The 16723-nt window shown below is 37.5% G+C and overlaps 1 protein-coding gene across 4 annotated transcripts in view; it reads right to left on the bottom strand.

Annotated features, from left to right (window-relative positions):
* Nucleotides 1-16723, bottom strand: part of LOC105465664 (fibronectin type III domain containing 3B) — a 364084-nt gene that overhangs the window by 296010 nt on the left and 51351 nt on the right. The window contains exon 1 of one of the 4 annotated variants that reach the window (XM_011714233.3): nucleotides 2289-5264. The exons of the other annotated variants lie outside the window; for them this stretch is intronic. The gene's annotated coding sequence lies outside the window, so the exon portion shown is untranslated. Of the gene's footprint in view, nucleotides 1-2288; nucleotides 5265-16723 lie in introns of those variants that run through there. 4 annotated transcript variants of the gene reach the window in all.

Here is a 16723-nt window from a genome sequence, read left to right as displayed (position 1 = left end):
CCTGAGCTCAAATGCAGGGTTTGGAGCAGGACACTCTGGAAACAGAATGAACAGATCCTCACTATTAGTAAGACATTTAATTCCACCCAATTATGTCCCCAAAGCTTTTAAAGAAACTTTACTTTAAAAGAATATTACAAAAGATCTTCAGTTTTTGCATTTCTCTAGGCAACTAGCTTATTCCTTTTTCTTATTTTGCTTCCTCTTTTCCAAGTTAAAAAAGATTTTCCATGGTACTTTGGTCCCAGCCTATACTAAGAAACATACTGGCCAAATTCACGAAAAACAGCGATTCGCAGAAGAGAACTGCAGGCCCACCTGCAAAGGCCAAAGCAATTATCTACTAGGAAGAATGTCTAACTTAAAACAAAGCCAAAGCCCTAATTACTGCTGGGAGAGTTTTTAAGTCTGTGAAACTGGCCTTCAAATTAGTAACAAAATGTCCTGGTCTTCACTCTGTGGGCCAATGACTGAAATTTCCTTACATTAATTCAAGATGTGAGTTAGCAGTACAGTACGCAAATTAATTTCAAATGACAAGAGAAAAAGAAACGCAACAGTTCCAAAAGGAACAAAGTATACCCATCAGAACCAAACCCGCTGGGCCAGGCTGGATGAGAGGAGTTGATTCCCTGAGTTCGATTACAAGCCAGGCTGAGGCTCCCAGGCTCACTTCACCAGCACCCTAATGAGGCCTCCCACTAACTTTGACTATCCTGGAGCAGTGTTTAAAAAGTCAATGGAAAACTGGGCATGGTGGTGCACACCTGTAGTCCCAGCTACTCAGGAGGCTGAGGCAAGATGATGGCTTCAGCCCAGGTAGTTTGAGTCCAGCCTGGGCAACATAGCAAGACCTTGTCTCTTTTTTTTTTTAAAAAAAAAAAAAAAAAAAAAAAGGTTGATGAGTAATATAACAAATAAGTAGAATGTCTGTGTTCAGTTTTAACTTTTTACTTCCATACTCCAATTCAAAACCCATCAAATACAAGGACCCATAAAGCAACTTGAAAATAATATCAGAATTCATACCACTATAGTTAACTATGATTCCATGTACTCCATAAAGCTAGTGTCTTTTCCAATACAGATTAACCAATCACCTTCACACACTTTAAACATAACAACACATAATCAGTTTGCTCTGCTACATGCTTTTCTGTAGCCTGAAAAATATATTGTCACAGACACATTAGGTAAAATCAGCTCAATTCATGAAAATGTCCTTCTCTACTAAAAATACCCACTGACTTCTAATAGTGAGAATCTATGGTGGGTCAAGTTTCAGAAAATACAGCAGAGTAACATCCTGGCCATTTGTATAACAGTAATAAGGGGAATGATCAGGCATGGTAATCCCAGCACTTTGGGAGGCCGAGGCAGGGGGACTGCTTGAGCTCAGAAGTTCAAGACCCACGTGTGTAACATGGCGAAACCCTGTCTGTGTTTTGGTTTTTTAATAATAATAATAATGGGAACAAAATATTTCTGATTCAGCGGGGTGGGGGAAACCACATGAATACTCAAAATGCAATCTGACTTATTGAATCACAGAAAATACAACTTTGCTATATTGTGTTTGGAAAAAGAGGGGTTTGGGAGGTTACTAAGAAATTACTATACTCTATATAACTCTTGTAAAACAATAAAATAGCTAATGTTTTATGAATGATTATAAGACTAGTTTCTAAATGGCTTCCAATATAAAACCTAAACCTAATAAAAATTTATTATGACAAACATTTGTGCAGCTGATTTACATTGGTTTGTGCCTTGACTGTAGTAAAAAAAAAATAAACAAACATCTAGAGAAGTTAAAATTTGATACAGAATCATATACCACAGAAAAAAGAAAAGAAAAACTGCATTCATGAACCTCCCCCCATATGGGTGGCCTTTATGTATAAATGCCATCAGTCACAAGGACAGACAACTTCCTAAATGTGTACTTCCTAAGTTTTATTATTAGCAAAACTTAGAAAAAAGAGGGAGAGAGAGAGCAAAGCAAGACAGTCAGTTGCACACATTCTTACAACTAATAGAATGTCAAAGTATCATTTACTGTTTTATTTTCCTCATTAGAAAAACCTCTTTCCTTCCTGATCAATGCTGGCTTTGAAAGGTTGACTGAGGTTTCACGACCTAGAAACTCTGAAAATAGTTGTCATTTCTAGCCTTTCAGCAAAACCAGAAACTGCTTTCTGATAATAACTATGGAAACACCAACAGCGTCAAAAGAAAGAAAAAAAATCTCATTAAAACAAAATAGAACACTATGTGATCTTCTTTACCTCTGAAATTCTGGGGAATCTGCTCATTCATCAACACACACCGGACTGTTTTGACCACTTCCCTGCTACTGTGAGAATATGGCTTTTCCTTCTCTTCCCAGTAACACCACACCAGTGCCTTGGCATTGGCTCTGCCCATGTGGAATTAGCATGTGGTCATTATGAACCTGATGTGGGACACTGCCATTGGACAGGAGAAACCTAGGGGTGGTTTTAGTGCTTTTCCTTGAGCTAATCCCTCCTGTACACTTCAGGCAAACATTCCCCCTTGCTTCTTAAAAAATCAAATTAAGTAGCGCAAAAAAAAAAGGATATGGAGAGGGACTAAGAACTGTTATTAGAATTTTTCACAGCCCCTCTGCTAAAAATAGCTTAAAATAAATAAATAAATAAAAAACACTATAGTGGACAGGCACCAGCACTGAGTACTAGAAAATCTGAGTGCTAATCTGGGATTTGTCAATAAAATAATCAGCTCTGAAGTTCAGCAATTAATTTCCTCTCTTATAAAATGACAATATTATAAATCTGTAATATGCCCTTAAGGTTTCCTTTCTGATCTTAAGGGAGTATGTTTCCTCCCTTCAATACCAACTGCTTACCATGCATACCTAATATTGATTAAACTAAAGCTTAAAAAAAGACACACACACACAAAACTTCTAAAAACCTGTTTCCCTCATTTAAGTACAGCTTGAGCCTTCTGCATAAAAGGAAGAATCTAAGTAAAATGTTGAGAAAAGAATGTATTGAGCACACAGTGCTGATAATCACTGTGTTTTTATGCCAATAAAATCTAATTTTACAGCTGAGTTCTATACAGCTGTGCAAGAAAGACTCTTGCCATGGCTTGCCACTTGAAGGAAAGAAGGAGTGGTGATAATTGTTCATGCAGAAAAACCTCTTGAGACATGAGCAGTACCTGGAGGTATGTGCCCAGCTGGTTGGTTGAGGCACAAATAGTCTGGAATTTGCCTTCTTGTCTGATATGTGTTCATTAGTGAAGTAAAATCACAGTTGTCTGAAAAAGTTCTTAACCTTAAAAACATTCTTGCGTTTTACATCCAATTATAAGCATAAAAGATTTAGTTGGGAGCATTTAAATCCACAGAGAAATCCTGTGAAACTGAGTTTTTTTAGATTAAAAATACCACCACTCCAGATTAAAATAAATACTAGGTTCAACCAACAAGCCAAAAGGAACCATCCACTGTGCTCTTAAGTGCAAAAAGGGGATGGATGTCCCTAATGCATAGGCCCTGCCTTCAAGAATCCATGGATGCTTTTTAAACATTTTTGTCTTGGCATAATTTTAAATGTGGCAAAGCAGAGTCATGTCTGAATTCAAATCTAATGTGCGGGAAAGCAGTATCTTCTGGGGGAGAAAAATCCACATATATAAGGATTATGAGTAAAAATTACATGTAATTTGAGGCTGCTTCCATAACCCCCTATTAATATAGAGGTTGCTTCCATAGCAGCCCAACATACCCCAAATCTTTACAGAAACATAAAAACTAAATGGAAAAAAATTACATCACTATATATACACAATCTCTTGACCTCAGATCCACATCCTCACATAAATAACAGCTCAGTTTTGCAAATATTAACTAAAAGGGAAAGGGGGCTTATCTACAAAAAAGTTTACCAACCAAAGGTTCGTTTGCTTTGTTCGTTGTTTTTAAGTGGTATTTACATAAGCTTGCAGACGTAATTAACCATTTTTATTAGAACACTTAGATTCCAGGCACACTCATATCACAATGCATCTCACACCCAGACATCCCAATGATGACAGTCAAGTATCTACAAGGAAACATGCGAAAGCTATGAGCCCTTATTCTCACACATACCCAAGCTAACCTTGTCACATCATCCAAACATGGGATAACTGAAAATACACATTTTCAGTGAAATTTGAAATTTTATGTATGTTTCTAATAGACAGTGAGAGAAAACTCTACAGAACTGTAGTCAGATAGCGAAAAACATCACTTCTAAAGCCCCTTGAGGAAGTCTAATTCTAATCTGCATGGGGAGGTGGAAAGACACAGGAAGTCAGAATACATGCTCCTTCTCCCAAGCGCCAGAAGCTCACGCTTTACCCAGCCCTTGCCCAGCCCTTGGGCACTATACCTGCCTGGCACCCCACAGCACTTTGACAGGTCCCCCTGCTTTTCAGGACTGTGGTTCAGATTTTCCTATATAAGCTCTCTGTGTCTTAGTTTCTTTATGTATAACATGAATGATACGGCTACTTAAGCACATGACTTCCAGATAGCCCTTTAATAAGATCCAAAACGTATTTTATTATTCCATTTGTAGAGATCTGTTACGAATCAAATTCACATTTGTGCATCAATTTGGGCACCTAAGAGACATGCATAACCCCCTTGAATAGAAGAAAAAAAAAAAATGTGTTGCAAGCACCAAACAACTGATTGCTTTCTGGAAAGATGTAGAGGAAGAGTTCTGAAGCTGCTATTTCAGTCTGCTGGGACAAAGGCAGTTTGGGGCACCTGCACACTAATTCTTACCTAGCATCAAAACATCCTATGAAGTAGTTGGTATTGTCCATCTACAAATGTAACAACTAAGGCTGACAAAGAGACTCAGAAAGTGAAAATAAAAAGTCCACGCTCTTAGTGAGCTAACTGTAACATCTAAGAATCTGACAACAAAACCCAAGTAGAAGAGCTGGTTAAAATGTATATATAGGTTAGTGAGTTTTAAAGACTAGCTAAAACAAGCACATGGTACAAAACAGAAAAGGTATCAAAAGATAACTTTCAAAGACAACCCACGAGAGCACATCTCCCTCCTAAGGAGTGCTTGGTTCCCCTCCACAAAGGCTACAGTTGAGTTTTTGGTGCTTCCTTACCAAAATACAGACTTAATAATTTTTAGAGCACATTTTAAAGTAGCTTAAGGAGGATTAAGCAAATCTATTACACTACCATTTAGCCTAGATGGTTTAAAATTAGAGGAGGGAAAAAAAAAAAAAAAAAAAACTAGCAGAAACCAAATTATAAATTGCTAAAGTTATGTCTTCCATGGTGATTTTAATGAAATGTGCCGTGACTAAACACAAAAGCAAAATTATCTCCAAAGAAGGGCAGAAGTTATTGATGAGGAGACTGCTGGAGTAATATCTTTGGTACAAAGGGTTTCAAGAGTCTATTAGTTTTAAGTAACTACTGTAAAATAAGTATAAAGCAGGTTGAAGGTTTCTCCCTTTAATAATAACAATATTCCAAACGAAGGACTTAGCTGAAAAGTACCTTATAAAATGACATCAAACAAAAGAACTTGAAAAAAGGTAATCAACCATTGTGTTAACCAGATATTTACTGTGTACCCACTTTATGGTGGCACTGTACTAGAATTCTAGAGTTCTAGAAATAAAGGCATAAGGTTAAATGGCATTACAATGAAATGTTATACTCGATTAACTAAAAACGAATCCGCATTGGACACTTCTGACGAAATACCATGCAAAGTCAACAGACCTCCATGCTCTACGAAACCTTTCATCTGAGATAAGCCCCAATATCTAAATTTGGTTTCCCAGCTGTGGCCTCTTTTGTAGACTTTGAAATCTGACAGGTGTTACAGAAGGTGAATTTGCCTTCAAAACATACCCCATGCCTTAACCTTCATTTCTGATCAGCCAGGAGAATACTAAAATTTTTTCTTTAATCATCTCGTATAGAATTCAATCATGTTTATTTTACACACTCAGTTTTGCTTAATTGAATAGATGTTATAAAACATTCATTATAAGGAAAAGAACCTGTACCATTAAACATCACTGACAGTTCCTATTTATACTTAAATATATATTTCAAGGATTTCTGACATAAGCCATTGTAGACATTGGTTCAAATATTTTTTTCAAAAAATTATCTGATTCTCACTCCTGCATGGTTGGGGGGACGGAAATCAATAAGAACACTGTCTGAAACACTGAAAATCAGTTTAGAACTGTTTTGTATTTCCTAAAGGCAAGTTATTTCTTGAGAAATATTACATTTAATGACATTCTCATAAGCAGTTTTGTTTTTCACTTAATGTGACTGAACATAAAGCAAATACCAGGTGCTACTTAGAGCTCAGAAGAGACCGAAACATTTCATGTTTCACATGAAATGACAACAGTTAACAAAGAAACAAATTAGCAGGTGCAAAGACACACCGTGTAAGGGAGTACCTATTTACCATTTCAGATTAGCTCATTATGATAAAATTTTAATATAAAATATGTATACAGTCACATTACTAATTCAGATAAACGTTTTGAAAACATAAAAATGCAAAATTCTCTAGAGAAAATATTTTCTTTCGACAGATGTCGCACACCAGAGAATTAAGGAGATTTGTTTTAATTAATAGATAAGAATGATAATTGGTATATATATGGCTTATACACAAATAGGTGAATTTTAGTGTTTGAAAGCATGGTGCTTTGCCTATGTTCCAAACACTGCCTGTGAACAATGACATTAATTTATACTAATACAATTTGTTAAGAAAAAGTAGGCAGCTACACCCATTTATTTAAGAAATACCTATTTAGGTTTTCCTCTGTGCAAGACACTCTTTTGTGCTGAAGTTAGGCAAATTCTAAATTAAGGAATTCATTAATGGGTTTTTTAATTTTTCCAGAAAAATCTTTTTAAATTTCAGCTTTGGTACAAAAGGCATGTTCTCCAATTCAATTTTAGTACTCCTTATATGATGAACACAAAAGACACACATAAAATATTTTTCAGTTAATGTCACCGGTAAACTCAAAGAAGCAGGAGAATGAAAAATGCAAGTAACATTTTAGGATTATTAATGGCTTTGATGTCATGAACCCTCAGGAGGGTCTTATGAGTACCCAAGGGTCCCCCAGACGACATTTTGAGAGTTGCTGCTCCACACAAACAAGTTATATGTAAAAACGTAAAAAAACAGATTGCTGTCCCTCCTTTACACTTTCTATTATACAACTACAGTTCACCTGACAGGGTCTGAAGGAAGAACCAGTTAATCCAAATTAAGAGGTATTCTAATTCTATCACAGATGTCTCTCTCCAGGACTTTATGCCACACTCATTACAGAACATTTGTGAGGCAAATTCATTTGGTAAATCATGAGAGCAGAAAAGTAGGCTGGAGGGCTAAGAAAACTGATGTTGGGGGCCAGGTACTTCCTGCTGGGGCTGTCAGCAGAGTACAGTGGAGGTAGGGACTTGGCACTCGTGAATCCAGGCCTGTTAGATGGGGATTCCCGTCCAATCTTTCCTGTAATCAGACTCATGCCCCAGATACAAAGCAAATGATCAAACACTAAGGAAGTAACGACAAATAATATTGTATTGCCATTCTCAAGGAAGAATCCTATCTGCTCTGATCTCTAGACCTTCATTTACTGCTCAATGAGCCCATTTTAAGTCCCGCCATGATTTGATCCAGTATTTTCTAGGGTCATTCATTTATTTATGCCTTTCATCAAAGAACCCAAAAGTAGTCTTCCGAGGCATAAAGAGAACTTTTAAAATGAGAACCTCAAGTTTCAAATACAGACAAAGGAATTAGTAGGACATTGAAATTCATTTCCTAGAGCAACAAATTAGCAAAATGAAAATATGCCACAGCTAATTGATTTGCATTCAGCAAACAGTTAGATGAGAGACTTCCCTTTCATTTTTAAAAATAGATTTAACAAGCATATTAATTTTCCACTGGCCGCTATAAATAAATGGAACTCCAAAATATCTTTCTTTGCAAAGGCGTTTGCTCTAGCCAGTCACTGTTAGCCTGACCCTGAGTGGAATGTGTATTTACATTGCCGAGAGGCAGCATTGTGTGCTGGTGGGAAACCACTTCTCACAAACCTCCCATTCAACCGAGGACTCCACAATAGGTACTCACACAGGAAGCACGCCTTGCAAAGAGCACCTCTGCCATTCCAGAAAGAATTTTCCAAGGCAGCAAGGACGGTGGACCACTATAAATGCCATGTTCACAGGCCCTAACTGCCTACACTTCAGGGTCAACAAAGCCAGTGTTGTTCACAACCATTCCCCCGAGTTCTTCCCAAGGTGAAAGGGAAACTCAACAATTCCATTTCATTTTTCTAGATAATCTCTCAGGCTATTGCTTTGGTTTTCTTTAAAAAAAAAAAAAAAAAACTAAGCCGTAATTGTTTTTCTCAAATATTCTGCAAAGTACTCCCAAGTATCTACTGTTTTTTTCAAAGCCAACTGAAAGGTGTTAATATTTAATGTGCAATTTTTAAAAAATCAAACCTCAAATATTACTTCATGACTCCACTGATTCCTTAAATACCAGTTCCTTAAATACCTTAAATACCGACCACTGTGTTTAACTGCAAAGCCAAAAAATTATTACGTTAACTCCTCAACTAGAAAAGCATGTACTGTCAGTAGTATCACGTTAACAATGACTTCTGTACAGGTACATGCAGGAAATCAAGACAATGGTGACTGCTTACACACGCCATCAAATCAACTGGTGAATGAAAAATGAAATTAATACATAGATTTTGGCAATTCAATACTAAACTACTAGCCTCAGTTTGACTTTTTTCCTCCATACTTGAGTATGTAACGAAGTACAACGTGGTTCTTTTAAAAAATGTGTTAATTAAATTCTCAATAACCCAACTTCCCAACCTGGACAAGAAAGGAGGCAGCTGCTACCAACAGTGATTATCTCAAGGCCATTAAATAATTTAATAATATCGGGCAAAGGGCAACTCTTCTGGCTTATTTTTCTCATGTCTTTAAAAAAAAAAAATTTCCTGCAGCTCTAGCTCAAAGGATCATTTCTCAAATTAAAGGACTGAATTCCATGACCAATGCTCCTGCCAGTTCTACTAATCTATCAATTTGGGCATAATAATAAAGAATATCATGAGTAATACATACATCTCATGGGTTTATTGGAATTCTACTTAAGGCAGCAGCTGTAAAATAAAAGATATGTGTACCCATGCCCATCATAAATAATACCATTTACTAGTGTCAGGAAGTCGCTTTTACAACATAGAAAAAATAAACCAGACTATGAGGAAATGTTCACAATACAATGCTTAGTGCAAGTTACACAGTCAGATTATATATGTACACAGAATTTTTTAAAAGACTGAAATGAAATGGAACCAAAATGTTAATGCTTAACCTATATATAACATTATAACAAATAAATTATATTTTTCTTTTGAACTTGTGACATTTTAAAAAATATTCTACAATGAGCATCTATAATTTGTATAACGATACAAGTTAACTTTTTTAAAAAATCATGTAATTCTATTTACTTTTGCACCATGTGATTGTTTAAACTTTTGTGAGGAAATACTTTCAAACCACCACATACAAAAAGACCTAAAGAAGACAGGTTTTACCCAAGTCTCACAGAACTAATCATCACCATTCAACTCTGGCTGTGGGACACAACAATGGAAGAACATCTGTGGTTAAGTAATAGATTTGGTAACATTTACAAGACCAGCCCTAAGGTCATGCTTGCTGAGTAATCCCAAGATTAGGCATGCTCACTAGGACCAACCCAAACAGCTAAAAAAGAGGGGGTGGGGGAAGCAGGTTCCACAGCCTTACTTTTTTTAGATAACAAGTGCTCCATAAAATCCTCTTCCAACTGCCAAAACAAATCAAACTTTCTGGGTGGAGAACTCTCTGTCAATCAAATGGGAATCAGCAAAGATAAACCTAATAATAGAATCTGTTACATACTTACTTAGCTCTACTAACTATGCTAGTCTCTAACTAGCACAAAAGACTTCAAAAGCTCTTGCTTGAAAAGTACAGGGTGGGGCCGGAGATTTCCCTAGGAGCTGGCAAGCCTCAATCTTTAACAGTGGAAAAGTAACTACCCACTCTTATCTTTATGAGTTCTTTCCAGCCCACCCGCCCTCATCCCATACCTTTTAAAAATAATTGGCCCATATTTTCTTTCCCACATTCCTATGCATTATAGCGTATAATACATGTTCACTCTAGAAATCTGAAAATACAGAAAAGCAAGAAGAAAGTTTAATTGTTCATAATCTCACTACTCAAAAATAGCCACTGTTAAAATGATGATATATTTCCTCTCAATCTTGCTTTTCTATTTGAAATTTACAGTTAGAGAGCTACAGATTATAATCAATCTGCCTATTTTTTTTTTTGATACATAAAAATAATACTCATGACTTTAAAAAATAAGCAAGTTGGTTCCTAAATCACATTTTACTTCAGAGAAGATGGCAAAATTCTCCTCTGAGGTCCTGGACTCTGGCAGAAAGATGGGAATAAACCAGAAAAACAGATAATACAACAGGTATGTCCATTGGGCACTCAGAAGCACAATTTCTTTTTATATGATATTAGGTTACAATGACAAAATGCTTTTAGATTGTGTGCACATATTTTAAACAGAATTATTTAAACCCATTATGAAGTCTGGATTCCATGAATTAATAAAAATGCAATTCCTTATTTCTACGTTTACATGTACGCAAGTTTCTGAAAGTTAAAGGGTGTATTCTCTATCTTCTGAGAGCTACAGGATGTTTTATGTTAACTGTCTGTGGCACCTATTTCACAACCATAAACCTATCCCAACCAATGAGCAGAATGAATGTATGTACCAGCAACGAAGTTCAATGGCACTTTGCCCCAGAATACTTAACCCTGAGCATCTAGGTTGTATTGTTACCAGTAAAATTAACAGAGAACCAGACTGGCAAGATGTGGCTTAAGATATTTTAGAACAATGTATGAAAACATACATCACAGTCTGAAATAGTGAAAAGTTGGAAGCTATTTTATCCACACAATACAAGACTGCAGCCAACTGTAAATGCTGTAGAAATCAATCTGCTAACAGAGAAAGGTGCTCACAACACACTGTAGGGGGAAATAACAGGTTAACAAGGAAGTATACACTGTGATACTCTGCAAAACTAGGTATATGTTGTTTTTTTTTTCCCACAAAGAAAAGAGTCTAGAAGAACATACACCAAAGTGATGTTCATAGTGATTTTGATAAAGTAGGTAGAAAGAAGAATCTTTTCATTTATCAATGCTCCAAGATTTTTTTAATGATGCTTGTATTAGGAGAGGGGAAAAATAGTACACACAACAAAGAGCATCTTAAGGGCAACCTGATCACATCTGTGTCAAATAATCTAACAGAAAAATGTGAAACAGATCATGCATATCTAGTCAAGGGTAATCCTATTAAACAAAACCCCTCTCTATGAGTACCTGATATGGGTCACTGGCTATGACAGTCTCTCTTCTAAAAGCTGTGCTATAGCTCTCAGGAAAAATGTAAGCTGTTCTAGGCCCTTCACTCTAGGCCCAGTGGCACCAATGGGCAGTGGTGGTGGGGACTGTCAATCTCCTAGAAGCTATTTTTAGTTTCAGAATATATCACAGAATCCCAAGTCTGAAAAAGAACTTCGAGAAGTTCAGCTCTAACTCAGGCTTGTACTCTCTCTATCCCTAGTAGATCAGAGGCTTCAAAATATCAAAACTTGGTATTTTTTTTTATTACACTGTATCCTTCAGCTAATTATCCCAGGATTTCCTCTCTCAAACAGTTGGTAAAAATACATTTATTTGGAACAACAGGATGATAGGAATAGATAAGGTGGGAATTAGACAGAACTGTGTCTGAGTCGAGGAAAAACAAAAATTGCTGAGTATTTTAAAATCACCATTACTGAAGAGAGTATTCTTTTGATAAAGTCTGTTACCTCTGACCCTTCCTTTCCATCATCACCACCAGCAGCAGCACCCTAGTTCAGGAATAATCAAGTCACTTCTAGATTCTGAAAAAGTACAGGACCCATTTACCCTGCCTACTGTCCCTGTCATCTCCCTTCTGTCCACTCTACCCTGCACATGCAGACCATGTAATTTAGTTCTGGAACCTCACTTTCACTAAGCCACTACACACTCGCTCATAGACCAGTGATTCTTCAAGCAGAAGCACCCATAAGAGATGGGGAACAGAGGACTTAGCATTGTAGGGGAGTCATTCTACAACACTAACCATTCAGGTTAGAGTTTCTCCAGATACGTGCAGGAACTATCAGCAACAGAATCAAGTGAGGTGCTTGTTTAAAAACGCAGATTCCTCACAAATATTCACAGCAGCATTACTCAGCTCAAAAAGGAGAAACCATCCAACAGAAGAGTGGACACACAAAAATGAACCCATTTTATGGATGCATAGAATGGATACATTCCTTAAAAAGGAATAAAATACTGATACATACTACAACATAGATGAGCCCTGAAAATATTATGCAAAGTGGAAAAGGCCAGTTAGAGAAGGCCACATAATGTACGATTCCCTTTATATGAAAAGTCCAGAATAGGCAAATGTTTAGAGACAGAAAGTAGACTGGTGGTTGCTTGGGGCTGGAGTTGACGGTGGGAAGCGACTGCCAATGGCTATCAGGTTTCTTTTAGAAGGGACAAAAATGTTCTAGAAGTTGCTAGTGGTGGGGGTTGCACACTGCCGATGTTCTAGAATTTGCTAGTGGTGGTGGTTGCACAACACCATGAATATGCTAAAAACATTAAATTTTACACCTTAAATGCATGAGCTGTATGACATGTGAAATATCTCTCAATAAAGCTGTTTAAAAATCCAGATCCCTCAATTCTCACTTAGATCTACTAAACCAGAATCTCTGAAGGGAGGCCTAGATATCCTCCCTTTGAACAGAAAGAGCAGGTGATGTGCCTTTTCACTAAGTTCTCCAGGAGATTCCTGAGTACACTAAAGTTAACACTGCCTTTGATCTTTTCTGAACCTTAAAGGCTATACCAGTGTATTTCCATCCAGGTGCAGTGGCTCATGCCTGTAATCCCAGCACTTTGGGAGGCTGAAGAGGGAGGACAGCCTGAGGCCTGGAATTCGAGACCAGCCTGGGCAACACAGCAAGAGACTCTCTCTCTAAAATATTTAAAAATTAGCTAGGTGTGGTGGGGATACTGAGGCGAGAGGATCATTTGAGCCCAGGAGTTCAAGGATGTAGTAAGCTATGATTATGCCACTGCACTTCACCCTGGGCAACAGAGCAACAATCCTGTCTCAAAAAAAGATCCTGGCCAGGCGTGGTGGCTCATGCCTGTAATCCCAGCACTTTGGGAGGCCAAGGTGGGAGGATCGCTTGAGCCCAGTAGATCGAGACCAACCTGGACAACATAGAAAGGCACCATCTCTACAAAAAATAAAAAAGCAGTCAGGTGTGGTGGTGCACATCTGTAGTCTCAGCTACTCAGGAGGCTGAGGTAAGAGAATCACTTGAGCCCAGGAGACAGAGGTTGCAGTGAGCCATTATCATGCCACTGCACTCCAGGCTGGGCAATAGAGTGAGACACTGTATAAACAAAACAAAACAAAAAAATCTAATGTATTTCCTACTCTGCCCTACACAACCCTCCCATGTGACCAGTGTCCTGATGCTGGGGAGCACAGAGACCGCTGCTGAGCTTTTGCTCTTGCTACTCTCTCCTCTTTTCCAGAACACCCACAGTTCTGTCTAGGTCTTGCTACTTAAAGCTACATCAAGATTACTATGGGTCACAATAACCTCTACAGAGAACCCTTGGGGTCTTCCTATCCTCATGCATGAAAGGAAGATGATGGACTGGGTAACAACTAGACTTTCTCCCTTACCTGAAATCATGAGCCTCTCTGAGAGAGACTCAAGAAAGACTCCAGGCAAACAGCCTTTCCTCCATTCAGTCCATGTTTTATATCCATACAATAATGTGTATTGAGCAATTTTCTCCCCCACTTAATGTGTGGGGAAGCTAAATAACTTAAAGAAGAATCTTTTTGTTAAGGCTCAGAAAATGTATACCTAACACAAGGTCGAGTCCAGCATATGACAGGGCCTCAGGTATTTGATGCACTCCTTAACCGATCCTCAAAAAGTCAATCCTTTAGCTTGAATCTCTTCCTGGATCTCCAGGTTTGCTGAGGTATCCATACAGAGCTTTTGCATGGGGACCTGGCATTCTGTGCTGCTCTGTTTGACATAGGAGGTTTGCTTTCTTCTACTCCAAGGTGATACTATCAACCACTATCGTAAACACTTGAAATGTGCATTGTTTTTTCTATCAGTAATGATGACTTTATGACAGCATTTGAGAGAAACTTAAGGTTAAAGGCCCCGTGCATGGTCATGAAATGAACAGATAACTGACTCATAATCAAATTTACAATCTTATTTGAGGCAATCTAAAGCCATCCGTTATAGCACTCCCCAACCCCCTCACCTCCCTAACACACACACACACACCCCCCAGTAAAAAGTCAGGGCACTGTAATATTACTAGAAGCTACACGATTTTGACCATTTCTCTTTAGTGAGTACTCATCAAGATGAGTAAACACAAATTCCATATGAAAATGTATGTGAAGAGGTACTTCCTACAAATAAAAGCCACTTTTGAAGAAGATAATTTTTGCAGCACATTTAACAGATGTATTCTGTTAAAAGAATATGTATTCTTATATGTTTTAGCAACTGTAGTGACAAAGTTACTTCATAAAGCTAAAATTAAGATGCTCCAAAGCAAACATACACAAACATGCATGCATACACACATACACAAACACACACAGTATATACACACACACTTTTCAGAACACTAGGAAACTACAAAGTGCTTGATACTACAATGCTCATCCGTAAATCTACTTTCAAAATTCTGACTTCTGTAATTCCTAATCATATTTTTTCATATATCTGCAAATTAAGAGAAAATACCTACCTTTTCTTCCGCATGTACTGCCTCTTTTCACATTTTAAAATTATATAGATAGAGCGAAACCTTGGTAATTTAAATTAATTGGAGAAAAAGGGCTCCCCTAAATGTATGAAAAGAAGCATTTGCAACAAGAAATTTAAATACAGCTAAAACTTGCAACAGCACTGCCAGGTGGAAATCCTCCCTGCTGTATTTAACAGATAAGACATACTTATATCTGTAACAATTACTACTTAAAAAATATTTTCCCAAGTACTTCAGAATAGTTTTATTATATTCTACTCCTTCTCTCCACCACTTCTCCAAGCCCATCCTTGTTTTACTTATTTCCCAAACTCTTCATAGGCAATGAAGAAAGTACTGGGATGAAAAGTAGTTATATAGGTTCAGTATTCCTCACCTGAAATGCTTGGGACCCTAGGTGTTTCAGATTTCAGATCTGAACTCTAGATTTTAGAATATCTGCATATACATAATACGAGGTATCATATACAGGTATCTTGGGGATGGGACCCAAGTCTAAACATGAAATTTCTGTTTCACATACACCCTTATACACATAACCTGAAGATAATTTTATACAATATTTTAAATAATATTGTACATGAAACAAAGTTTTGGCTGCAACCAGTCACATGAGGTTGGGTGTGGAATTTTCCACTGTGGCATCCTGTCATCAAAAAGTTTCAGATCTTGGAGCATTTTGGATTTTCAAATTGCAGATGCTCCATCTGTATTATCTTCAGCACCCAGATCACACAAGGTAAAGAATAATTTAGTTTTGTGAGCTGGATCCGAAGTACTAGGAAAAAACCGAAAGGGTACCATTTCAGTTCATTTTCACAACCCTATCCCACTCCATGAGCAAGTAAAGTGATAAAGAGTACTGCTCTGGAGAGGCAGGAAACTTGGATTATCCTGTTCCCACCAAGAACTATTTCTGTGTTCCTAAGCACAAGTCCTTCTCCAGCTCCCTACCTTTCTTTTTTGTTGTTTGTTTTGTTTTATGTCACAGCCCTAGGTTTCTTCTCATATGCCCACTCCAGTTGACTTTGGTGCCTGCCTCGAGTGCAGAGTTGAGAAAGATTCACTGCCCTCACTCAGTGATAATTAGAGATGGCTGTCAAGGTCATGGGATTAAGGAGACGGGAGATGCACGTCACATATTTGCCATCCACTGGTTAGAAAAAAGCACGGAGGACCCACCTGCTCAAGTTTTCTGAGGAACGACAGTAACAGAAAAGAGGAGGCACATCTGAAGTTGGAGAAGTTGGAGAGACAAAAGTCTCTGGCTTCCACTTCTAATTCACTCAACATTTCAGAGATAATATTAATATCTGGAAATTCAGAATTGACTAATTTTAAAAATTTTAAAGCAACATCTAACAATTAAGATATTAGGATTAAGCACAACTGTTCAACTCATATAACAGCCATCACAACTGACAGATATCACACCCAAAACACTGATACAAATGAATTATCTATGTGGAAATCATATTTGTCATTAACATCATAAAAAGTTGAGATGGCCGACCTGAGAATTCATTCCCTCAGTTGTTCAAACATTTACTTGGTATCTTATGCAGCTGGCACTGTGCAGACCCTGGATATATA

Source organism: Macaca nemestrina, chromosome 2 (genome assembly GCF_043159975.1).
Source record: "Macaca nemestrina isolate mMacNem1 chromosome 2, mMacNem.hap1, whole genome shotgun sequence".
In the NCBI taxonomy this organism is placed as follows: Eukaryota; Metazoa; Chordata; class Mammalia; order Primates; family Cercopithecidae; genus Macaca; species Macaca nemestrina.
This window is presented reverse-complemented; position numbering and strand designations above follow the sequence as displayed.